Source organism: Schistocerca nitens, chromosome 5, assembly GCF_023898315.1.
Source record: "Schistocerca nitens isolate TAMUIC-IGC-003100 chromosome 5, iqSchNite1.1, whole genome shotgun sequence".
Lineage (NCBI taxonomy): Eukaryota > Metazoa > Arthropoda > Insecta > Orthoptera > Acrididae > Schistocerca > Schistocerca nitens.
Genome location: NC_064618.1, coordinates 399,080,690 through 399,107,509, shown reverse-complemented (window position 1 = coordinate 399,107,509; position 26,820 = coordinate 399,080,690).

Sequence of the window (26,820 nt, the reverse complement as noted above, 5' to 3'; positions counted from 1 at the left end):
GGGTCTGTCTTGCTTTTGCAGACTGAATAACAAGTCTTCCATTAACTTTAGTTTTACTTTTTAATTTCGGTTTAACACAACACCCAAACCCCAACTGGAGAAAATGAACAACACGACTGGGAATCGAACCTGGGCCACTATTCTTATCAATCAGCCACACAGCTACCGCGGCCCACCTCTGTTAATGTTGGCAAATGGCCTGTTGTTTTTGTGATCTGCAGACCGAAGAATTATTTGATGCAGCTGTCCAAGCTCACCACTTGTGGAAGCTTCTGCATCTCTACATACCTACTTGAACCAATCTCCACGTGAAACTGCTTGCTATAGTCAAGTCTTAGTCTGTCTCTACAGTTTTCCCTCTCTGATGCCACAAACAAACACACTTTCCTCCATTACCAAATTAACGATTCCTTGCTACCTCAGAACACGTCCCATCAACCGATCTCCCATTTTACTCATGTTATACCTTAATTATTTTTTTTTCCTCCCCAAACCGAGTCAGTATTTCTTCATAAGTTATTCGGCCTAACCATCTAACATCCGGTAGTTAGTACTGTACACTTTATAAACGATAGAGGCTTCTACTTAAATCAGATTTAATACCAAAATCTGACTTCAGAAAGTACAGAATGTTTATGTTAAACTGGCCGTGTCCTGAGTGCCGCTGTGTGGGTTGTATACATCGCAGGACGCTGAAACATCGCACATATGTTAACTAATCGATGCGCTTGCGGAGCATGCTGAAAGAAATAATAGTTCCATTTTGTGCCACCAGGTGAAAATATGGCGTTGTTAGCAGTCAGCTTGTCGTGTGGCCGCGGGAAATGGGGAAGTACGATCAAATCAACGATAACGGTGGTTCTGGCAGTTTATTAGGTTCAAATGGTTCAAATGGCTCTGAGCACTATGGGACTCAACTGCTGAGGTCATTAGTCCCCTAGAACTTAGAACTAGTTAAACCTAACTAACCTAAGGACATCACAAACATCCATGCCCGAGGCAGGATTCGAACCTGCGACCGTAGCGGTCTTGCGGTTCCAGACTGCAGCGCCTTTAACCGCACGGCCACTTCGGCCGGCAGTTTATTAGGATATGGTCACAAGTTACAACTTGTGTTCAATATGGTCACCCGACTCAATAGAATGCTGCATCCATAAACAATAACTCGCAGCGTATCCGGTGCAGTCAGAGCGATATGACGTCGTATGGTATCCTTCAGATCAGGAACAGTCCGGATACATCCCTGATAAACACTGTCTCTCAGATTTCCCTAGAACAAGAAGTCACATGGATTTAGGTCGGGGGACTGGGAAGTCACACATCTCGGAATTGCTTAGAGATGATGTGGTCGTTACTAAAGGTTTCTCGATATTTTCTGGCAATCAGCATTTGATGTCGCCCCATCTTCATGGAAATAGTGGTGTGGACACAGCTGCGTTCTTGCAAATTTGGAATGACGTGTTTCACTAGGATGTCATTACAACATGCAGATGTCACTGTGCATCTAATAGGCCCGCAAGGTGTGACCTCCTCGAAGAAACACGGACGGAGAATGAAGGAGCTTGTAACATCACACCACACTCTCACATAATCTGACTGCGGTGGATGTTTTGGCACTACATGTGGTGGAGTAGAATCCATAAGCGACAGTTCTGTGCAATCATGACACCGTGCAGAGTAAAATATGTCTCTTGTATCAAAAGAATATTCCCAGGACACATCTCATCCATTTCCACGCATGCCAGAAAACGAAGGGGAAAGTCACGGCGTTGTAAACTATCTTGATGGTTCATTTGGTGCACATTCGGAATCTTTTTGGGCTAGCAGTGTAAACTGCGCCTCAAAAATCATTGTAACTTTTGACCAAAGGGAGAGAGTATTCCCGTGACACAGCTCCACCACTGGCTTCAGGCGTTGGGGCATGTGCTGTACTTACAGCAACTCCATCAATAAATGGCATAGAACGGACCGCGACCCTCTATCTGCTGCACCACGTAATTCACATATTTCTTAAATTTCTCAACCATATTCTTTATTCCAGTTACTGACATTGGGGTTCTTCGCAGCTGTCTCTGTCGGCCATATCCTCTCAATGCAGGGCTGCTATTGCCACAGTTTTGACACAACAACTCTACCAGCAGAGCGCGGTCTTTCTTCTCAATAGCCATTGCGTTTCGTACAGAAAACTTCAACTTTCTTAACCCTTTACACCAACAGTTACTTCACAAAAGAAATGAACACGCGTCACCAAGTGACAAACAGCATACTGACGTCAAATCAGAGAACGCTTCACATTCTGACTGTTTACAGTGCCTTATTTTCACCTGGTTGCAGCGAGTGCAGCCACTATTTTTTTTTGAGTGTACGTCACGAGCACACCGATTAATGAACATACCTACTATTTTTCAGAGTTTTGCGATGTACACTGCCCACACTGCAGCACCCGTAACGCCGTCTCCAGGTAATATCTGTGTGTTTGGAGCACAGTATTGTGTGGAAGTGAATCATGGCATGTGGAAAGAAAGGAAAAGAAGGGCATTGAAACTTTGGAGATGTGGTGCTATAGAAGAATGTTCTAAATTATGTGGACTCTTTCACTAAGGAACGAGGTTCACCACAGAATCAGCGAGCAAGGAACTGTGTGGAAAATATAGAGAAAAAGAAAAGGTACATGGTGATAGGACACTATATACTAGAGGGAGCCGTAGAGGGTAAGGACTCTAGGCGAAGAAAGAGATCGGCACGCATCCAAAAAATGGTTGGGGACGTCCGGTGCAAGTGTCACTATGAGATGAAGAGTTTGGCACAGCAGAAGCCGTGGCGAGCCATATCAAACTAATCAGACGACTGCTGCAAAAAAAAGTTAAGACGTTTTTCTTTAGCATACTGCAATCATCAATTGTCCGTCCACTAGTTATACATTATTTTGTCATTATGCTGTTGTTTGGTATGCCAATAACTGCTGGTGCGAATATTCGTAGGTTCTCCCTAGAAATTTACTGCGAGTTATAATGTAACATTTTGTAATTTGTATAGTAAGTAATAGTAGATTTCTGGACAAAAGTAAACGCAGATATTTGGTGCTAAATGAGATATTAATCACATCTGACTCGTTCAGTGTGCAATCGCCTCTGAACGCATACGCAATATAAGGGGGACAACAGCGTTCATGTTTTGATCACATGTATCTGAGATGACGTCCTGCAAGCTATGGATGAAGGCTCACCTCAGCTTATTATAAAAAGTATGATCATATAGATGTGAAATGATGTTTCTAACTGGATTGAGAGTTTCTTTGCAGGGTTAATTGAGCACGTTATCTTGGTGGAGAGTCATCGACGTAGTATATAAAAGTAACTTCAGGGAGGGCCCGTGTAAGTGTGGCGATACCATTGATTTTAATGCGGAATATAAAATCTCTGGCGAATAATATTAATAGAAACCTCAGATTTTTTGCATATGATGCAGTTATCTGCATTAAGTACTGTCCGATACAAGCTGCACAAATATTCAGTCAAATATTGATAAATTTTGAAAGTGGTGGAAAGACTGGCAAGTTGCTTTAAATGCACAGAAATGTGAAAGAGTGCACTTTAAAAAGCGTAGAATCCTATTAGTTCAGTATCACTTATCACATTTAGAACCGGTCAACTCATAAAAAAAACGGGGTGCAAAAATTGGTACGGATATGAAATGTAAAGTCCACACAAACTCACTCGCAGGTAAAGCAGGTGTCAGTCTTCGATTCATTGATAGAATACTGATGAAATGCAATCAGTTGATAAAGGAGATTACTCACAAAACACTTGTGCGATCCATACTAGAATGTCGTTCAAGCATGTGGGACCCACACCAAACAGGAGTTACAGGGGATATTGAACATATACAGAGAACTGCAGCACGAATGGTCACAGGTTTGTTTGACCTATAGGGAGCTACACTGAGAAAGTGAAAAACCTGACTGATATGTTTATGAAGATGGAAACCTACTATCCCTCGAAATCCTAGTTAGTAAGCGTCAAGAACCATTATTTAGTGAGACATCTAGGAACACACTATAACCTACAATATATCGCTGCCATAGCGCCGACGAAGACAAAATCATTTGTAGCTTGCTCAAAGGCATTTAAGCATCCTTCCCGACCTCCACATCGGAAATAACCTTAGTACGTGGTAAATCATAGGTCGCTTCTGCCATGTACTTCACACTGGTTAGCAGGAGACCAAATTTTTCTAGCAGGGAATTTAAGTGAGCTTTGTGTGGGTACCAGCGCACCAAAGCCCCGAATGAAATGAGTACGCGATTCTACTCTCTAAAGACTCAAGAAACCTGGTATTACTTATCTACGGCTTCAATGCATCACACACGTCCCAAACCTTAACGCGAAAACACGTAACTCGTGGAAAGAGGAGCAGGACGAGACATGATGTCAAATTCAAATGGTTCAAATGGCTCTGAGCACTATGGGACTTAACATTTGAGGTCATCAGTCCCCTCCACTTAGAACTACTTAAACGTAACCAACCTAAGGACAGCACACACATCCATGCCCGAGGCAGGATTCGAACCTGCGACCGTAGCAGCAGAGCGGTTCCAGACTGAAGCGCCTAGAACCGCTTGGCCACAGCGGCCGGCAGACATGATTTCATGGAGGCTTTAAGTCACATAATCTTTTCGTGTGAACGCATTGCGAATACTACGTGCTAGAGATTAAACAAGTTGAAACATCGTTTTACCATTATTATCATCATAATTCTCGCATCACAAAATAAACCATATTTGAATCATTATGGACATGTTAACAGATTCCAACTAGCACTTATGACTGAGTATATGACTTGTTTACCATATTCTCTGTATGCCCTTCTATCACCATTGTAATACTCTATGAATTACTGAGACCCTCGGGAGAGCTCACTATAACAAATGTTTCCCACCTGTTATACGATATATATGAGACACGCGAAATACTGTAAGACTTTAGGAATTGATGATGGGGTATTCACTTTAGAAATATCAGCAGCTGTCGAAGATTTTAGGTGGCTGCACTTCTGTAACTTATCTGAGCATTCGATTTGGCCAGATAAGTTCGGGTTTTACAAGTTAAAATTCTAATTCCGTAGAAGATAGATGCTGGTAGGACTGAATATTACAGAACCATCTGTTTAATAAGTAATGGTTGCCAAATACTGATACAGTTGCCAAATACGAATACGTAATATCTACGTAAGAATGGGAAAATCGCTAGAGGCTGACCTCGGAGGATATCAGTTTGAGTTTCGGAGAAATATAGGAACACGAATACAGGAAGTGAAACATTAGCTGCAATTTATTCACAAAGCAGACCAATTTTAAGAGTTGAAGTTCGTAAAAGGGAAGGAATATTGAAAGGGTGTGTTGTAGCCTATCCACGATGCTATTCAATCTGTGCGTTGAGCAAATTGTAAGGCAACCAATTTGAAATTTGGAAAGGGAATAAAGGTTAGTGAAAAGAAACAAAAAGTAAGCTTTACCGATGACATTGCAATACCCTCAGAGGAATCAGTTGGATAGAATGGATTGTATCGTAAAAAAAAAAAAAATTATAAGATTAATATCAATAAAAATATGCTGAGATAATCAGATTAGGGTGTGAGAATTTAAAGGTAACCGATGTGTTTTGCTATTGAGCACTAAAATACATGACGATGGCCAAAGTAGAGAGGATATAAAATGTAAACTGGCAATAGCAAGAAAAGGTCGTCTGAAAAAGAGAAGTTTGGTTTTATTTCTGTACTTGAATCAAAGGGATCGGCGGACGGAACACATCCTGAGAGATCAAGGAAATGTCAATTTGATAATGGAGGGAATTGTAGATGGAGACCGTGCTTTCACTGCAATAAGCACAGTTTGAAATGGATGTAAGTCCAGTAGTTATGCTAACGTGGAGAGCTGCATTAAAACCAGTATTCGAACTAGTAGCAATAAACGCACCGCATCGCTGGATGATTTCCGTTCCTGGCTGCTCCTTTCAGCGAAAGATTGATAACGTAGCTCTGGCTCAGCGCCTTGCAAGAAACGTTCGCGTTCTTACGGAATACTGCAAGACCGCGCTGTGTTACTAGTGGGAAGCAGCTTCATTTTCATCCATCAACTGCAACGCCTGGCCGCCTGCCAGTGGCAGCCAATGAGGCGTGACCTGCACTCTGGTTGCCACAGTCTCACAGGAAGGAAAGGTCGCTGCACCGCGATTCTACTCAGGACGACAGCACCTGTTCTCGAAGTCGTACTTTGCATTCTGAATGTCTGTTGTCAACAGGTCCCTTGATTAATTCCTAAGAGCGCCTTTCCAGAGGCGTAAATATCCAACGTTTGAAGGACTCTGCATAGGAGTCAGTGTAACGCAGTAATAGGCAGACAAATATTTAACGGCAAACGAACAAATACACTACTGGCCATTAGAATTGCTACACCACGAAGATGACGTGCTACAGACGCGAAATTTAACCGACAGGAAGAAGATACTGTGATATGCAAATGATTAGCTTTTCAGAGCATTCGCACAAGGTTGGCGCAGGTGGCGACACCTACAACGTGCTGACATGAGGAAAGTTTCCAACCGATTTCTTATAGCCGGCCGCGGTGGTCTAGCGGTTCTAGGCGCTCAGTCCAGAGCCGCGCGACTGCTACGGTCGCAGGTTCGAATCCTGCCTCGGGCATGGATGTGTGTGATGTTCTTAGGTTAGTTAGGTTTAAGTAGTTCTAAGTTCTAGGGGACTGATGACCATAGATGTTAAGTCCCATAGTGCTGAGAGCCATTTTTTTTTCTCATACACAAACAGCAGTTGACCTGCGTTGTCTGGTGAAACGTTGTTGTGATGCCTCGTGTAAGGAGGAGAAATGCGTACCATCACGTTTCCGACTTTGATAAAGGTCGGATTATAAGCCTATCGCGATTGCGGTTTATCGTACCGCGACATTGCTGCTGGCGTTGGTCGGGATCCAATGACTGTTAGCAAAATATGGAATCGGTGGGTTCAGGAGGGTAATACGGAACGCCGTGCTGGATTCCAACGGCCTCGTATCACTATCAGTCGACATGACAGGCATCTTATCCGCATGGTTGTAACGTATTGTGCAGCCATGTCTCGATCCCTGAGTCAACAGATGGGGACGTTTGCAAGACAACAACTATCTGCACGAACAGTTCGACGGCGTTTGCAGCAGCATGGATTATCAGCTCGGAGACCATGGCTGCGGTTACCCTATCATGAGCGTCGCATCCGTGTTTGGCGACATCGCGGTGAACGCACATTGGTAGCGTGTATTCGTCACCCAGCGTGATGGTATGGGGTGCCTTTGGTTACACGTCTCGGTCACCTCTTATTCGCATTGACCGCACTTTGAACAGTGGACGTTACATTTCAGATGTGTTAAGACCCGTGGCTCTACCCTTGATTCGATCCCTGCGAAACCCTACATTTCAGCAGGATAATGCACGCCCGCTTGTTGCAGGTCCTGTACGGGCCTTTCTGGATACAGAAAATGTTCGACTGCCGCCCTCGCCAGCACATTTTCCAGCTCTCTCACCAACTGAAAACGTGTGGTGGGCGAGCAACTGGCTCGTCACAATACGCCAGTCACTACTCTTGATGAAGTTGAAGCTGCATGGGCAGCTGTACCTGTACACGCTATCCAAGCTCTGTTTGACTCAATGCCCAGGCGTATCAGGGCCGTTACTACGGTCAGAGGTGGTTGCTCTGGGTACTGATTTCTCAGGATCTATGCACCCAAATTGCGTGAAAATGTAATCACATGTCAGTTCTAGTATGTCCGCCCCAGTAGCTGAGTGGTCAGCGTGTCGGATTGCCGACCTCTGGGCCCGGGTTCGATTCCCGGCTGGGTCGGAGATTTTCTCCGCTCAGGGACTGGGTGTTGTGTTGTGTTCATCATCATTTCATCCCCATCCGGCGTGCAGGTCGCCCAATGTGGCGCCGAATGTAATAAGACCTGCGATATGGCGGCCGGACCTGCCCCGCGAGGGGCCTCCCGGCCAATGACGCCAAACGCTCATCATCATCATCAGTTCTAGTATAATACATTTGTCCAATGAATACCCGTTTATCATCTGCATTTCTTCTTAGTGCAGCAATTTTAAGGGCCAGTAGTGTATATTTGAAAGAACTGTTCGCATTGCGCACAATTGAGTGTGTAGGGTATTTTCTGCCGTGCAGCAATACATGAAACAGCCGGAACATTTTCACTTCGAGTAGGTCACGTTCGTGATTTCACCCCTCAGGAAGGGTATACTTGGAATGCACCTAACCACACAGGATGGAGAAAAACAGTTTAATAAAGTTAGAGCAGAGTAGAGGACAACGAATCGACAACATTTTCTAAATAAACGAAGGTCGCAAACGCACCTTCGTGGAGCTGTTTAGGAAATGCAATCTGTCTACAAAGGAGACTGCTTACATATCACTCTTTCGACCCTTCCTAGAATATTGCTCAACTGTGTAGGGCCCGTAATAAACAGGAATAACAGGAGATGTTGAACAAGGAACGGAAGCACGAATGGTTACTGGTTTGTTTCAACCGTAGCAAAGTGCCACAGAGATGCTGAAGGAAATGAAATTCCAGGAACTTGAAGATGGACGCAAAATATCCCTATAATGCTTTCTTACAAAGCTTTAAGGACTGGTTTTAAAAGATGACTGGGAGTATACCGCAACTCACTACGTAACGCTCCTTTACCGTTCTTGAGGACAACGTTAGATTAATGACAGCGCGCCGAGAGGCATTTAAATAGACATTCTTCGGCGCTCCATACGTGAATGGAAGGGGAGGAAGTCTGGTATAATGGGATGCACCCTCTACCCTGCACTTCACAGTCGACTGCAGAGTGCAGATGTAGATAGATGAAACGCCAACCAACCATTGACCGATATTTGTCCTGAAAGCGAAAGTTTTTTTTTAGCAGCTCATCATTGCCTGACTAAGCTGTTGCTGTGATACGCAGTGACAGTACGGTACTTTTGGCGTACTGATTTAATAATGAAGATTTTACTGAGTAAGCATCAAAGAAAATTCCTCACTACAGTAACCATATTTGCTTAGTCCTGACTGTTCAGCTAAAACCATTATCTTCAGCTAGTTTAACTGGTAACTCCGTTGTTTAGCATAACAGGTATTAACAAGGGCAAGTTAGTTTAAATGCACAAGCTTTCGTGCCCTTGTCGCTGACGGGCAGTTTTTTTTTATGGCCATAGTTCGACAACGGTGCATTTCCGACCTGTGGTTGTGTGGAAAATATTGCTCGGGTAGAGTTCCCTACGCTGCTCTGATCTACTCGTCAGGTTGTTTTGCTCCACTTCAAATATTTCTAGAATAGTTCACGATAATTTACTGGATGAACATATTTCAGCATTGTCACCATCAAAGTATCTTCACATCAATGCCCGGTATTCAGATACACTTGACTAATGATGGGCATAATTATATAAGGTAGTCGACAAAACGAGGCTACCATGAAAAATGTTTTGTTCTTCGTTGATAGTGTGATCCATGCACAGAGTAATCGTTGTCGTACAGCTCATTAGATGCGTCAGCTACTCCGTAACTTGGAATAGGTAGACAGAAAAGCATGGTAAGGATACACAAAACCAGTCCATAATCAACCGATTATACGACATCTTACAGAAGACGGGAAATGTGGTCGACTGAAAGTGATAACGCAAGAAAAACTAATCGTTGTACAAACTGCATACATAGGCTGTTTCAACTGCCCCTACCGATTCATTTTATGCAACCCGCACTACGTCTGTATCGGGAACGATATCCAGATTTGCGATAGACACGTGGTCTATATAATTTACCTCACAGAGCTCTGGGCGACTATTAGTAAACGGAATCATACTGTAAAAAATGGCCATGAGTCACACGGTATTTTTGGACCAAGATATACCTTACTTCTGCCATACTTATCCAAGTGCTTCCAGTCTTTCTTTGTGTAATTAGCAGTGTAGTCATATAGCTATAGTTCATTCCGTTTATAGTACTTAATCTTTCGTAAATGGTTCAGAGGTTATATACTAAAAAGTGGTTACTACCACACTTCCCATTATGGTATCTCCTGTTAATTTCGTTGTTTCCAGTGGTGAAATACACTTTGTAAGGCATCGTTTCTGAACGATTTACGAAAGATTAAGTAATATAAATGGAATAAACTTACAGAGGCGTCCAAAATCTGTATGACAACTCGGCTAGTTACTCTAAGAAAGATTGGAGACACTTGGATAAGCACAGCAGAAGTAGGCTATATCTTGATCCAAAAATAATGTGTAACTCATGGCCAATCACTACTTGCAATTTTTACATTATGATCTCCTCTGCCAACAGTCGCCCAGAGCTCTAAGAGGGAAATGTCAATTACGTGGCGGTCAAATCTCTGGATACCGTTCCTGATACACTTGTAGTGTGGGTTGCATGAAACGAATCGATAGGGGCACCTGAATCACCCTCTATTTTTGCTCTCACGAAGTCTTCCCCATGCCAATCTAGCCGGTCTAATGTCTCCATTACTTGCACCCACATGACATCAGGCATTGTAATATGCACCCAGCACGAATTCATGCTGTTCATGAGTTTTTACATTAAGACAGCGTAAAAATGTCTGTCAGTGGGCCATGTCACATGAACAGCAGATGGGAAAGGAAACATTATTGGTTATGGTGTGACGAGGCATGGTTCCATATTGATGGATGTGTGAATGCACAGAATTCACGCATTAGGGCTATAGATAATATGTGTCAAATGCACGAACCCCCCACCCTCTGCATGCTCAAAAGTGGCTATTTGGTGCACAGTTTCACATAGAGTAATCTTCATCCCATTCTTTCACGGCGCAGTGAACAGAGAAGGCTACGTATAGCTGGCGAATCAAATTCAAAACATGTACTTGAAGACTAGCTTTGGTAAAAATGGTTTCAAAATGGTTCAAATGGCTCTAAGCACTATGGGACTTAACATCTGAGGTCATCAGTCCCTTAGACTGCTTAAACCTAACTAACCTAAGGACATCACACACATCCATGCCCGAGGCAGGATTCGAACCTGCGACCGTAGCGGCAGCGCGGTTCCGGACTGAAGCGTCTAGAGCCGCTCGGCCACGACGGCCGGCTAAATATGGTTTCGACATGTTGAGAAATGTATACTAGTCCTACTCATTTTGGACCCGCATTTAGAAAGCCCTGATTGCACAATTATAATACGTATACGTGCCATTCCAGGAACGTTTCTGCCTACTGATGTCAGAGAAGCCTTTCTGTGAGTGCTGTTTGCCTGACATTATCAGTGACCAAGGAGGTTGTGAAGCAGCGTCGGCAAGTGTGGAGTCTCTGGAGCAGTCTGTCTGTGAATGAGGAAGGGAACAGACTCTGATGGAGCGAGTCGGCCAGCACGTTCGTTCCCTCTTTTAAAATTATTGTTAAGTTTGGGTTGTCTTCTGCCTACATATGCCTGTAGTCGTGTGTCCTCTAAGTGAATCAGAGTACTGTGATGTTTTATTGAGAGGTTAATTTATGAACCTTGCCACCATTTGGTTGTTTTTAAGTATTTATTGTGCTGGAAGTGCCAAGGCTGCGTAACAGATGGTTCGATACATGTAAGAGTTATTGATCTAAGGTTGCTACCATTTAATTGTCTAAAATTTAGTGCGTAAATTGCGCCAAGTTTATGACAAATGTTCAATGTGTACCAAGTTAACTTATCTATGTTTGTTATGTAATATTTTAGAGAGTTTGTTGTCGCATCTTTATTTTTCAAAAAAATGATAGTTCCTTGTAAATGTCTTTCGTGATTCTTCAGGAGAAAGTAACAAAGATTGCGAAGTTGCTGTTACTGTAACTTTAAATATTTGTTGTAACATTTTATGTTTTAAAATTGGTCATCAGCATTGAGTTTATCACTTTTCGTGTACGATTGTGCCTTAAGGGTATGTATTTGGCGAAGTGTTATTTTATTTTATTCTTTCACAATGTGCCTGAAAGATTGGTGAAATATTTTTTACTTCAGATTTTAAGATGAAACATTTGTTATCAAATATACACGGAGATAAAGTTGTTTTATGACAAGTTATGGTGAAATCGATCGTACAGTGAAGTGTAATGTTCAGATTCTGTTTTTATTAATAACCTATGAACTGATTTTGGTCCAGAAAAACCATCAGCACGCTCCACTGCTCCACGTCCACGCTCCAACCGGATCAGTAAACACTAACGTGAGACAGTGCCTGCTTATCTTCTTCCCACCTCCTCGCCCCCACTGAACACGTCTATACATTCAATGATTCCAACAATGCTATAGTTACCCACTAATCACAAAACCTGGCCTGCCGCCGTGTATGTATCAACAAATCCCACCTAATTTACCACTTACACGTTCTCCATGTCCTCCACAGTGGTATTTTAACAGACTACCACTCCTTGGCAACAAAATTCTCCTATCATTTTCCTGAATCCTGTGTCTTGCTACGAACGATACCCCACATTATACCCATCCCCACAATCAAATCGATCTGAATTCAATAGGTCCATTAGCAAATGGGCTCAAATGGCTCTGAGCACTATGGGACTTAACATCTGAGGTCATCAGTCCCCTAGAACTTAGAACTACTTAAACCTAACTAACCTAAGGACATCACACACAGCCATGCCCGAGGCAGGATTCGAACCTGCGACCGTAGCGGTTGCGCGGTTCCAGACTGTAGCGCCGGTCCATTAACATTTAAGGACCAGCCCACCTTCTTTTTCTCCGTTACTCCTCCTAAATGAAAGTCCCTTCCATAAAGCTGTGGAGTTAGTTTTAACTTTACCGCAGTTCATCGTTTCTATATCTCATACCTTTTCCTATGTGATATTTAAAATGTCAAGAATGAAAAGCGTCCTTTTATACATTTAAGATATCTGTATAAACTATAGTTAACTCTTTTTAAAAAATTTCCCATTTTTGCGTGCCTTATACGCTTTTGGTTGTAGAGCGGACTATTGTTCCACTGCCACCCCGAAATTAAAATAATGAATGAGAAAAAAAGACAGTTATCTGTGTCAGCCATAAAATATTGAATGTAGCAGCTCTGAAAACTATAATCCAGGTATTTTTACTTTGTTAGTGACCTGAACATGTGATATGTTATTGCATTAGCCATTTGTGTTAGTTACGTATTATGTACCAGAGAAACTGTTGCCTCTTCTATTATCATTTTGACACTAACGATACACATTAAGAAAACTGACAAAATCACAGTGAAAAATGAGGATTACTTTGAACAACAAGCGAAAAAAGGTCACTTTAATGCTCTGAGAAATGCAGGTACACGCTATTGAAGTTTGAATAGCTTAGTAGCACGTCAAGGACCAGATCAGAGTGTGTTAGCGAAATCCGGTCAGTTGAGCACCAAGAACCGGAAGTTTCGGAAAATATTTTTACTCTAGAAGTGACTACAAAAGAAAGTAGAGGACATTTAAAACGCTATAAAAAGGTCCACTTTTGCCATAATATGCACTGTTAATAAGATACTGCATGGCTTTCGGTTTTCCAGTTCCCCGGACACTGCAGTAACGATATTTCCCTCCATAACTGAACATTCCGTGAGGTTAGAAGTTAGCTTCCATTGCTAACCGTTTTTAGCCGTTTTTACTTCTAGAAGCATTTTTGAAATACACTCCTGGAAATGGAAAAAAGAACACATTGACACCGGTGTGTCAGACCCACCATACTTGCTCCGGACACTGCGAGAGGGCTGTACAAGCAATGATCACACGCACGGCACAGCGGACACACCAGGAACCGCGGTGTTGGCCGTCGAATGGCGCCAGCTGCGCAGCATTTGTGCACCGCCGCCGTCAGTGTCAGCTAGTTTGCCGTGGCATACGGAGCTCCATCGCAGTCTTTAACACTGGTAGCATGCCGCGACAGCGTGGACGTGAACCGTATGTGCAGTTGACGGACTTTGAGCGAGGGCGTATAGTGGGCATGCGGGAGGCCGGGTGGACGTACCGCCGAATTGCTCAACACGCGGGGCGTGAGGTCTCCACAGTACATCGATGTTGTCGCCAGTGGTCGGCGGAAGGTGCACGTGCCCGTCGACCTGGGACCGGACCGCAGCGACGCACGGATGCACGCCAAGACCGTAGGATCCTACGCAGTGCCGTAGGGGACCGCACCGCCACTTCCCAGCAAATTAGGGACACTGTTGCTCCTGGGGTATCGGCGAGGACCATTCGCAACCGTCTCCATGATGCTGGGCTACGGTCCCGCACACCGTTAGGCCGTCTTCCGCTCACGCCCCAACATCGTGCAGCCCGCCTCCCGTGGTGTCGCGACAGGCGTGAATGGAGGGACGAATGGAGACGTGTCGTCTTCAGCGATGAGAGTCGCTTCTGCCTTGGTGCCAGTGATGGTCGTATGCGTGTTTGGCGCCGTGCAGGTGAGCGCCACAATCAGGACTGCATACGACCGAGGCACACAGGGCCAACACCTGGCATCATGGTGTGGGGAGCGATCTCCTACACTGGCCGTACACCACTGGTGATCGTCGAGGGGACACTGAATAGTGCACGGTACATCCAAACCGTCATCGAACCCATCGTTCTACCATTCCTAGACCGGCAAGGGAACTTGCTGTTCCAACAGGACAATGCACGTCCGCATGTATCCCGTGCCACCCAACGTGCTCTAGAAGGTGTAAGTCAACTACCCTGGCCAGCAAGATCTCCGGATCTGTCCCCATTGAGCATGTTTGGGACTGGATGAAGCGTCGCCTCACGCGGTCTGCACGTCCAGCACGAACGCTGGTCCAACTGAGGCGCCAGGTGGAAATGGCATGGCAAGCCGTTCCACAGGACTACATCCAGCATCTCTACGATCGTCTCCATGGGAGAATAGCAGCCTGCATTGCTGCGAAATGTGGATATACACTGTACTAGTGCCGACATTGTGCATGCTCTGTTGCCTGTGTCTATGTGCCTGTGGTTCTGTCAGTGTGATCATGTGATGTATCTGACCCCAGGAATGTGTCAATAAAGTTTCCCCTTCCTGGGACAATGAATTCACGGTGTTCTTATTTCAATTTCCAGGAGTGTAAATTATGTAGATCGTCAAGATGGATTTATAAATTAGATATTTGAAAAAAACTGAAATGAGAGTTTACTAAAATGACGTTCTTTCTTACAGTTTTTATTTTTTAATCAGCACCAAAAATCTGTGGATGCAGACAGCCATCTTGAACTTTCGTAACGTTAAATGCTTCAAAAGCCACATCCGACGAACGTATCTAGCTTTTATTGGCTACAGTACAAGTAGAACGAAGTTGCAATCCAGCTCTGAGGGCCACGAAGCAACACAAAACAAACAAACAGCTGGCAAGCAGTTCATACGATGGACGCCGAGCGGCGGGCTCAAAGCCGCCAGTCACCGTGGTGCAGCAGCGCCGCCTCCGTGACGTCACGTACTGCTGCGTCACCGGCTCTCTGCAGTGCAACGACGTCACAGCAGCGAATGCTGTACACTGTCCCACTATCGGCTGTCGTCTGTCTACTGCCCTAAAGGCTGAAGCATTACCTCTACTAAGTATTAATCAACAAGCAATTGATTTTACAAGAAACTGGCCGAAATCACGTTTTACTTTACCAACAGTTTCATTTTTGCTTGTTCTAGAGGTTAACAGGGAGATGGGAACAAAATAAATATTTTGTGTAAAAACTAGCTCATTACTGGGCGTTGCATGGGTAAATATTTATCCAAATCTTACATTACATTGGAGCACGAATAATGTCTATCTATAACGTAAAAGCAATCTTAGTTTATTTAGACATTTGTAAATTTATAAATACAGACAACAAATTATACATGACAGTCGTTTACAAATTCGTTGTAGTATAAATTTAACACCAAACTTGATTAGATTTCCCTCCAAGTACAGCCGGCCGGGTGGCCGTGCGCTTCTAGGCGCTTCAGTCCGGAACCGTGCGACCGCTACGGTCGCAGGTTCGAATCCTGCCTCGGGCATGGATGTGTGTGATGTCCTTAGGTTGGTTAGATTTAAGTAGTTCTAAATCTAGGGGACTGACGTCCTCAGATGTTAAGTCACATAGTGCTCAGAGCCATTTGAACCATTTGAACCTCCAAGTGCACGAATGAAGGGCGAGCCATACTTGGCGTCAACGGTACGAAACGGAACAGCAACTTCACCGTCACCATTACCGTCAACTGGTGGTGTGTTTAGCGTGTTCACATTAGACGGAACGTCGACTCAGCGGTACAAATCCCAGCACTGAACGGTGAAAATGAGATATGAGACGCAATCTTTGATACATAATGACGAAATAAAATTTCATACCGGATGTTCTTGAAAAAGATTTGTATGAGAATCTGCTGAGAAATGGATCGACAGGACGAATGTCGTCCAAACATCTCACAACATCGACATTTATTTCTTAGCTGAAATATATACATACAAGCACATCAAAATATATTTATAAGACTGTATATAGAACCTCCTTACATTATTCATCGGGAGTTTTTTCTTTCTAAGTAGCAAATAACGACAAATATACTATTCCCTTCAATACAGCTGAATTTTTCACTGTTAAGAAAATATTATTTGAGTGAGATTGCTTCATCAATTTATGTTCTAATTTATAAATACTGTGGGCTTTTTCTTTCTCCCGGCATTGTAAACCTAAAGAATTGCCGGCCGCGGTGGTCTAGCGGTTCTGGCGCTGCAGTCCGGAACCGCGGGACTGCTACGGTCGCAGGTTCGAATCCTGCCTCGGGCATGGGTGTGTGTGATGTTCTTAGGTTAGTTAGGTTTAAGTAGTTCTAAGTTCTAGGGGACTTATGACCTAAGATGTTGAGTCCCATAGTGCTCAGAGCCATTTGAACCTAAAGAATTTTGCACTTTCCTGTATGTGGGCTCTCGTGCATGAAAACTCAATGGGAAAAAAACTGGCCAGGTGTGGGTACGACTCACGCACTGAGCGCTCGTGCAAACTTAATTACTTGTACAGACAGTTTATCCATTCCGAGATTCGAGAATTTCGAAGATTTTTGCCTGTTATCGACATTGTTACTGGCAGGATATTGGTCCCATGGATTCAAAGACTTACGAAAACGTTTTGATTTCAGCTTCGAAGTTGGAAAACAAGTGACCAAAGAAAAATTTTTTTCTTGTCACAAATTAGCAATTTTCGGATTTTTTCCTTTGTCTGTAGTGTGAAAAACTGCTTCTTGCCAAATTTCATGATTCTAGGTCAACGGGAAGTACTCTATAGGCTTTGATGGCTGAGTATGCGAGTATCAAAACACGTGACTTAGAAGGTTACATTTTTTACACCGCTAAGGACCCATGGACTTCAGTATGTGAGAAAAATTTCATCGTGATACACCTACCCGTTCCTGGGAAAAACAGGTGTGAGCAGTCGAACAGACTCACACATACATACAGACAGACGGACATCAAAGTGTTCCTATGAGCGTTCCGTTTTTACCGATTGAGGTTCGGAACCCTAAAAACATCCAATTCGTCCTGGAACAAAGCAAATTAATAAAATAAATACTAATAAAATGCAAAAGGATAAAATCCACTACTATAACATGACTCATCACGTCAACGTCAAAACTTCCTTGCCGTGAAACCTTAAGGCTGACTTGCTGTTCCGTTGACGGCTGGTGTGAATGCTGCCAGTTGCATTACGGAGTAGTACGAGGTTCCATTCCTCCTAGTTAGTGTGAATCGATCTTAAAGAAACTTTGGGAGTACCCTCTGTTCTACAGCTAACATAAAGTTGCCTGTGGGCGAAATGTGGAGATCTGAAATCCACTCCACAGTATTTAACAGACTGCCCCTGAGCCTTGTTAATCATTCCACAGTTGAATTTTACTTTCCACTCATTCCCCACCGCCACCTCACCCTTAGCAATGAAATGCCTCCACAATTGTCACCAAACAGCTCAGCAACATCGAAGAAAAGTGGTTTAGATACTAAAATAATACATTTTCTATTGATTTTGCTTGACACCACTACGACACCTCTGCCCCACCTCTACGGGTTCTAGGCATGCCTTTCCTCGACAGAATATTTTTTCCAGATGGTAATTGGTATATATACTAAGATTCATTGGAAGTGCTGCAGGCATTTCATATTTACTCTTACACGTCACCAATATTCACCCCTGCCCTCCTCCCTTTCCGCACAAGCGTGGGTGGTGTGCCCCAGGGAACTGTGATACGACCGCTCTTGTTTTCTACATACATAAATGATCTGAGAGATAGGTGAGCAGCAATCTGCGACTGTTTGCTGATGATGTTGTAGTATGCGGTAAAGTATCGTCTTTGAGTGGCTGTTGGAGAATACTGGTTGGTAGGCAGAATTTCCATTTGGTATGATGAATGGTAATTGTGCTCAATGCAAAAAAAATTAAGTTCATATAGACGACTATGAAAAATATCTCATAATGTTCGAATATAGCGTTAGTAGTGTGCTGCTTAACACAGTCACGTCGGTTAAGTACCTGGTCGGAAAGTGATGAAAATGATAATGTTGATGATATTAGGTTTGTGGGGCGCTCAATTGCGTGGTTATCACAGCCCGTACAAAAAAAAAAAAAAAAAAAAAAAAAAAAGATTCAAATGGCTCTGAGCACTAAGGACTTAACTTCTGAGGTCATCATTCCCCTAGAACTTAGAACTACTTAAACCTAACTAACCTAAGGACATGACACACACCCATGCCCGAGGCAGGATTCGAACCTGCGAGCTTAGCTGCCGCGCGGATCCAGACTGTAGCGCCTAGAACCGCTCGGCCACCTCGGCCGGCCCTGCACGCCAGTCGAGGAGGTACGATCCAAATGCAGGTTGGACTTCTGTCTAGTATTAACTGAGCGATAGCTGCTAATTCTGGGAAATAAGCCCATACTGTTAAGCCATAACAGTCATAGTTATTACAGTCATCACATAGCCCCATATTCCCATATTTCCGTAGTCCGATGATCATAAGCATGTCTTCAGCTATGTTAACAAGTTCTTATCACTTCCATTTCCAGCGCTCCATTGCTGCGTTCTTAATATGGATATATGTACTGCCATCCAACACATCAAAAAGGACCTGCAATCGCTTCCCTCTCTTGTCTCCTCCTCCCTGTCACGTACACCTCAAAGAGTGTTTTTATAAGACCCTCCTTTTTAATGTACATCCAATCCAGTTTCAGTGTCCGCCCCCGGTAGCTGCGTGGTCAGCGCGATAGAATGTCAACCCTAAGGTCCCGGGTTCGATTCCTGGCTGGGTTGTAGATTTTCTCCGTTCAGGGACTGGGTGTTGTGTTGTCCTCATGATCATCACCCCCATCGACGCTCAAGTCGCCGAAGTGGCGTCAAATCGAAAGACTTGCACCCGGCTAACGGTCTACCCGACGGGAGGCCCTAGTCACACGACATTTACATTTTAGTTTCAGTCATAGTAGGTACCTTATGACAACTAAAATTTGGTTGTCGTATGCACTGACAAGGTCCTTGTTACCATGAACAAGAGGATTTATCTCCTTCGTCGTTTTATGCGTTTGAGTTCACACCTATCCACAGCGCTTTCTGGGCACAGGGCATAATCAGCCGTTAAAACGAATTGTAGGTGTCAGTCAATGGGGCTTTCATGCTATTTATCGTTCTGTACTGTGACTGGAAGAAGAGGGAGCCCTTGCCAAGAACTTTCTTTGAAGATTGTACTGTAGTGGCCATCTGGCTTAAAGCAACGAGTAAAGCCTCAACTGGACGATTCTAGCAACTCCTATACGTATGTGTAAAGAAATTAGTCGATAATATATTGTTGCAGGTGAGATATTTAAATGGATGGAAAATAGAAACTTACTTAAAAGCATAATTATTGGCTCACGAATGGCAACAAATAATTATTATATTTTTCTTGAGACCGCGAAAATTATAAGCAGAGGTAAATTGAGATACAACCTCATTTCGCCAACACGCAGATTTTCGTGTATTACTTGGAATGACTACAAGCATGGTACTACAACCAAGGTCACGAGCGATTACCTTCCCCACTGTGTGGTCTCTTCTGAGCGTAGATCCTGCCTCGAATGACGTAGACGTTGATGGGATGCTCAAGTCTAAAAGTTGGATCTGATGATGATGAGTCCCATACTTCTTTACAGAGCGTAGGGGAGCGACGCGGTAGACCCGCGCCGCCTTACTAGGCAAGGTCCTAGTGGAGGTGGTTTGCCATTGCCTTCCTCCGACCGTAATGGGGGTGAATAATGATGGTGACACAACAACACCAGTCATCTCGAGGCAGGAAAAATCCCTGATCCCGCCGGGAATCGAACCCGGGACCCCGCGAGACCACGAGCTGCAGATCTAGAAGCTTGAAATGTAAGGTCAATAAAGGCACAAACTTAATTGTGTAGTAGTCTCTGTTTTCAAGACTATTAAATCATACCTAACGTTAGTGAATAATTATTATTAATGCGTGTTGGTAAGAGATTGTAATATACATTTTTTCAGTAGCGGGTAAGTTGTTTGTCAGGTAAATGTATCTCTTACATCGATGGCAGCAGTAGCTCCGTTCTGGAAAACTTTGGCAATGCGGAGTCTGAAACGAGTGGTGGAGGGCTCCCTATCGACAAAAGAGAGAAACGTAACTCTAAGACGGTACTTCGTCACTGCTGGGCGTCTATGTAAGTAAACGTTGTCGTCTTTTTTCATATTTCGGTTCAGCCGCAAAGGCTGCTAGTGTAGATCGATCTGCTACCTGTGCATAGCCTTTTCTTATTCCCAAGTCCTATCGAAAATTCATGCACTGTGGATTACTTTCGTTACCTGGAAGTCGTAAATAAGTCAAGAGTTCCTGGAGCACGCTAGCTGAGATGAAACATGAGGAACGTGTCCTAGTTCTTCTGTGTAAAAATTTTTGAACGTCAGCTCCTGTGCGGCTCGTGTCGTACTATTTCTATCATTAATTTACTTTTGACACATATTTGTAAACACGTTGACATCTGGTTACTTAAATGGTTCAAATGGCTCTGAGCACTAAGGGACTTAACATCTGAGGTCATCAGTCCCCTAGAACTTAGAACTACTTAAACTTAACTAACCTAAGGACATCACACATATCCATGCCCGAGGCAGGATTCGAACCTGCGACCGTAGCGGTCGCGGTTACTTAAATAACAACAGTGTTATCAACGGTACGTACATTTGAATTACGAAGATCTGACTTGTCACATGGCAGACATGCTGCGTCGTTCATTAACGTATTAGTAGATCCCAGAATGTAATTACAACACTAACACAACCAAAGCCCATTCCGAAGTACCATGTATTATGTAGATGCGTTTCATAGGTATCTTAATAATTTGTATTGGATATCTGGAATGGACTAGGCTTAAAGCGTTGAAGAGATAGGTGTAAACCGAGCGAAGTGACGCAGTGGTTAGCACACTGGTCTCGCATTCGGGAGGACGATGGTTCAAATCCCTGTCCAGCCATCCAGATTTAGGGTTTTCGTGATTTCCCTAAATCGTTCCAGGTAAATGCTTGGATGATTCACTTTGTAACGGGGTTTGTGCTCTGTCTGAGATAACCAAGATGTAGACGGGACTTCAATCTTCTATATTTCATAAATGAGAGGGCTTATGCTTGTTTGTGGTATGTGTCAAAGCTCTGTGTCATACTTATTCTTTTAGGTATTTTACTCCGCGTGATCAAAATGCAGTCTCTATTTTATCATGCTGCGGTGGCATTGTGAAATCATAATGGCATGCCAAAGGGAAAATGTCGCGAAAAACATCTAATTTGGAGCTGTGGCGTGAGAAAACTAGCGATTTCTACTATTCCGTTATTTTTATCATTCATATTTATCATTTACGTTTGTAATTAGAAACGAAACAATATTATTTTGCATTTTCTTGTATTTTTTTATTTAATGTGCAGATGTCCACACCATTGGAGAATAAACAGTAATGAGTGAACAGCAGTGCTACGTAACTCCTTGACACACACACACATACACACACACACACACAACCGCTACGGTCGCAGGTTCGAATCCTGCCTCGGGCATGGATGTTTGTGATGTCCTTAGGTTAGTTAGGTTTAACTAGTTCTAAGTTCTAGGGGACTAATAACCTCAGCAGTTGAGTCCCATAGTGCTCAGAGCCATTTGAACCATTTGAACACACACACACACACACACACACACACACACACACAGACAGAAGAGAGCGCTCGTGCGCGCGCGCGACACACTGCAAGTTCTCCATATCGGACCATTCTTATTTAAACATTTCTTTAGCACACTTTGAAGTATTTGTAGGAGTGATATTCTTCCATTTTCATTTTCTAATACTATATTTTTAATTTCCGTTGATCTTCATGGAGACAGAATCATTCTCCACATTATAGGTACAAGTAGTACAGCTATCTACTGTGACTATCTCAAAACAAGCAAACTGGTTTGCATATCTCTACAGTAAGGTGAAAATTACTCAGAGACATTACTCAGACCATTATACCCCCCGATTAATATTCCTCTAATCGTGTGTGCATTCAATTCATTCGTTGTTAGCACACTGCCGAGTTTATGTTGTACTTATCTCGCAAGTACATAACCATAGAGCCACAAAAATTAGAACTGCAATTTTATTTATTTATGACGTTGAGTCTCGATATTTTTCAACACAAAAACACAGTTAAAAGTGCACTAACTGTAACTGGTCCTTTGTGGTCCTAAACTACAAGAAGTAATTGTTGTTACTAATAAATAAATACTCTTATGTGAAATCTGGGTTTCTGTCTTAATACAATATGTGTATAGCAGCGTCATACCGACGTTGTGTGAGTATTTCGGTTTGATATTGGCGTCGTGTGCAGCATTCTATGCTCACTCCATACATACAGAGCCCGCCAGAAAAAAGTATACACCAGGGTGTATACGACCCGGGACAACCGGGAGATCCGGGAAAAACCCGGGAATTTTTTCATTCGTGAGAAAACCGGGAAAAACTCGGGTATTTTTTAGATCTGGGAATTTTTCATGGTTTTAGTTTTCTGTTAAATTTTTGTAATTGTGACTGGTAAGAACCGATACTCTAACAACGGATATTACTGTATCCCACTACTGCAGAATAACTTAAATTGCGCCGGCCGAAGTGGCCGTGCGGTTAAAGGCGCTGCAGTCTGGAACCGCAAGACCGCTACGGTCGCAGGTTCGAATCCTGCCTCGGGCATGGATGTTTGTGATGTCCTTAGGTTAGTTAGGTTTAACTAGTTCTAAGTTCTAGGGGACTAATGACCTCAGCAGTTGAGTCCCATAGTGCTCAGAGCCATTTGAACCATTTTTGAACTTAAATTGCAAAGGAAATGAGCCATATACAACAACGACACACAGTGCTCATGCAAGCGTGTGCCAACAGCAAAATGTGTCAAAGGCCTTAGGAAGACTATGCAATACTTCATAACGACAAATTGCCTCCGATGAGCGTGAAGTCACAACTGTTTAGATTAGAATCGTTTTAGCAGGTACGAGCGGGCTCATGCGCATGTGCAGTTAGTCGCGTTTGAGTTGTAGATTCTCCCGCTTCTGGCTATAGGAATGTGGCTGTTGGCTGTGCAAGCAGTCATAGCAAGCAGCTAGATGCTACCCGGAAGAGGGGGCGCCAAATTCACATTCTGGAGGGAAAAAAACTTGTTTCACAAATCGGTTGGCATCCAACGCACGTTGGCCTATCGATTATTCATATGATTTTGAAACGCATCCCTGTTGGTTTTTGAACATTTTTGAAAACACTTTGATTTCTGAATTAATCATAAGTTGATTTTTGAATTCGTGCGCAGTGTACGCGATGTCTCTGTCAGCGGAATCCTCGTCGCATCTAGAAATAAACGTTCCTGCAGGCAAAAGGGGACCGGGCTATACAAGCTGAGCGGAGTAAAGCCGAACGAGTGAACGCCAAACGGTATCTGATTATGTGGTTGATTGGGTTTGCGAATGATCAGCGTTGTTATAAGTAACGAAATCCACAGGTCAGACTACCAGAATGGAAACAAACGACTAACAGTAATAACGGGTGAGAAAGATTATACATTGTCTTCTCGGTGTATCCAAGAAAGTGAAATTTTGACAGAAATTTTTTGGCCAGCTCACTACTCTAGTAAGGACCAGTTGTTCAGTCCGTGGCTAGCAGCCGCTTCAGTTCTATTCCAGAAGTAACGCGGAAAACGTGTTGTACGAACATGTAACAACCCCTAACCGAAGAATAATCGCGGGATAACCAAACCTGTGATTCTGGCATGGCTAGTGAAGTTAATCGACGAACAAATTTTGACAATGTCAGGAATAGCTACAGAATTCGTGATGACAAAATTGTTTGTTAGAACGAGGAAGGAGAAGAAACGAGAAAATCACACAAATTATGGAAGAATAAGACGATTCCAAATTTATATAAAAATTTCGTAATACTACTTTTCGGTTTCATGCTTGAGAAACTGGTGCGTATGAATGAAATGTGAAACTATTTCCTGACAGAAAACTGTTTGGTTGTAGTAGGCCTAATAGGCATTTGATATTGGTACTTCGTGAATTATATTCTGTCGTGTTATAAAAATCACCATTTGTGCCAAAACAGTCTCGTCTACTTGGCGTGTGTTACAAAATTGGTGCAATATTAGAAAGGCCTATTTTGTTTTAACTAGCAGACAGAGACAAAATAGACATAATCACATCGAGAAGCCACGCCAGTCTTGGGCATTATTTGTATTAACAGCTTTTTCCGTATTAGATAACAACATTTCGATTTTTCATGTAGAAAAACGTTTGAAGAACTTTGATGAGGTAATAGATTATTTCGCAGAAAGGAAAGCACGATACGTAAAGCCGTAGCAAGATTAGAGAGAAAAAAATCCTAGGAGCTAAAGATTGAAGAAATGTGTACTTTCTTGCTTGTCTCTTGTCTTTATTGGTTTTATGTATCCTATATTTAATTTCATGTCACACAAAACAGCAAGTTATTAGCTAATAGGCAATAAAGAGAGCAAAGTTTCTGAAGAGTTCTTGTTCTCCCGATTACAAATAATCCCATTAGCTATTAATTGCGAGATTTTTTTCCTTTTTAAGAGGGGCAGGCTGTCCAACCGGCTGACTGGGAGCAGGAGAGGCACCATAGGACATTTTAATTTCCACTGTCCTGAATATAGTTTGATGGCATCCATTACAAAATATACACGTTTCAATACCACAGAGCGAAATACAGTGACGTGAGATACAAGAGTGCTGTCTGAAGAAGCGTGGCACTGCACTTTGGCACACTTAAGACCAAAAAGCATGTATTACATTTCCTCGAACACATATGTTTTATGTTTCAGACCTTTCAGAAAGATGTGCGCTACAAGATGAACATATTTTTAAAAATTCGATATTTTTTTGTATTGACCTGGTTAGCAAATGTCGCAGATTCGGGGCTGATGCGCAGAGCAGTCTGAGTTATAGTTGGTAGTCTGCGCGTCCCGTGTTTACATTTAGTGCTTTTGCTGTTTCTACTTCGTTTACTCTCACGTCAAATGAAAACAAAATGGATATGTGTGGCCGGGAGCTATCAAGTGAATTAAAATATGTTCACGTAATTACGGAAGGCTAAAATACGTTATTAGTTTCAGATTTTATTTTATTTCCACCTTTCTGACAGCCAAGCATTAAACGCCTTGCATAACAATGAAGTCATTTTTGTCTGTTTGATAAAGAAATTTGACTTTTATTAACCTTTTCCGCAGAGGCAACGAAATGTTTAATTCCACAGTACTGGCTAGTTTCAGCTGTTCGCCGCGTTTCAAGTGCACGTTTTCATATACTAGCACGTATGGCATTATGCCATAATAAAGAACCAAACATGATATGATACAGTACTGGTGCTCCAAGAAAATTTACATCCCGAAATCCACACTGAAAAGCTTAATTTCAGGTCAAGGTCTACCTCGTTGGGTATCTGGACATACGAACGTGCACTTTAAGTGCATATTTTAGTATGGTTCACTAAATACCGATGCTCTTGAAGTATCCTCTGATGTCTTGTTTCATTTATGACATAATGTATGATGTTTCAATGTTTTACACGTGCGTACATACGGGCTTCCTACGTCATGCTAGTTGCGCAAGCGCGGTGTCGCCTGTTATCTGCATTCTCTAGCAACTGCTGAAACGAACCTATTTCTAACAGGTCGCGGGAAAATATTGCGAATGGTGGTTTGAAAAGCGTTACTTTCAAAGTAAGTATCCTTTTGCGTAAGTTGAACTATGTGCGAGAATGTGGCATGAATTTATTAAATCACAGAGCGTTTGACTCTCATTTAAAAATCAACTCTTTGATCACGAGCCATTTAGAAGAATTTCGAATCCTGAAGATCAAACGTTTATGTCATTATTAAAAATTTTACTGGCACATTTGTGTGATATGTCTTAAAGTGTAACACGCGCAAAAAAGATCAACATTATATGAGAAATCTTAGCTTCTCTTGCAGCTTATTAACCTTAGAGACCAATATTATATGCGAAAGCTTTGCTTTTCTTGTAGCAACACTATGTACACTCCTGGAAATTGAAATAAGAACACCGTGAATTCATTGTCCCAGGAAGGGTAAACTTTATTGACACATTCCTGGGGTCAGATACATCACATGATCACACTGACAGAACCACAGGCACATAGACACAGGCAACAGAGCATGCACAATGTCGGCACTAGTACAGTGTATATCCACCTTTCGCAGCAATGCAGGCTGCTATT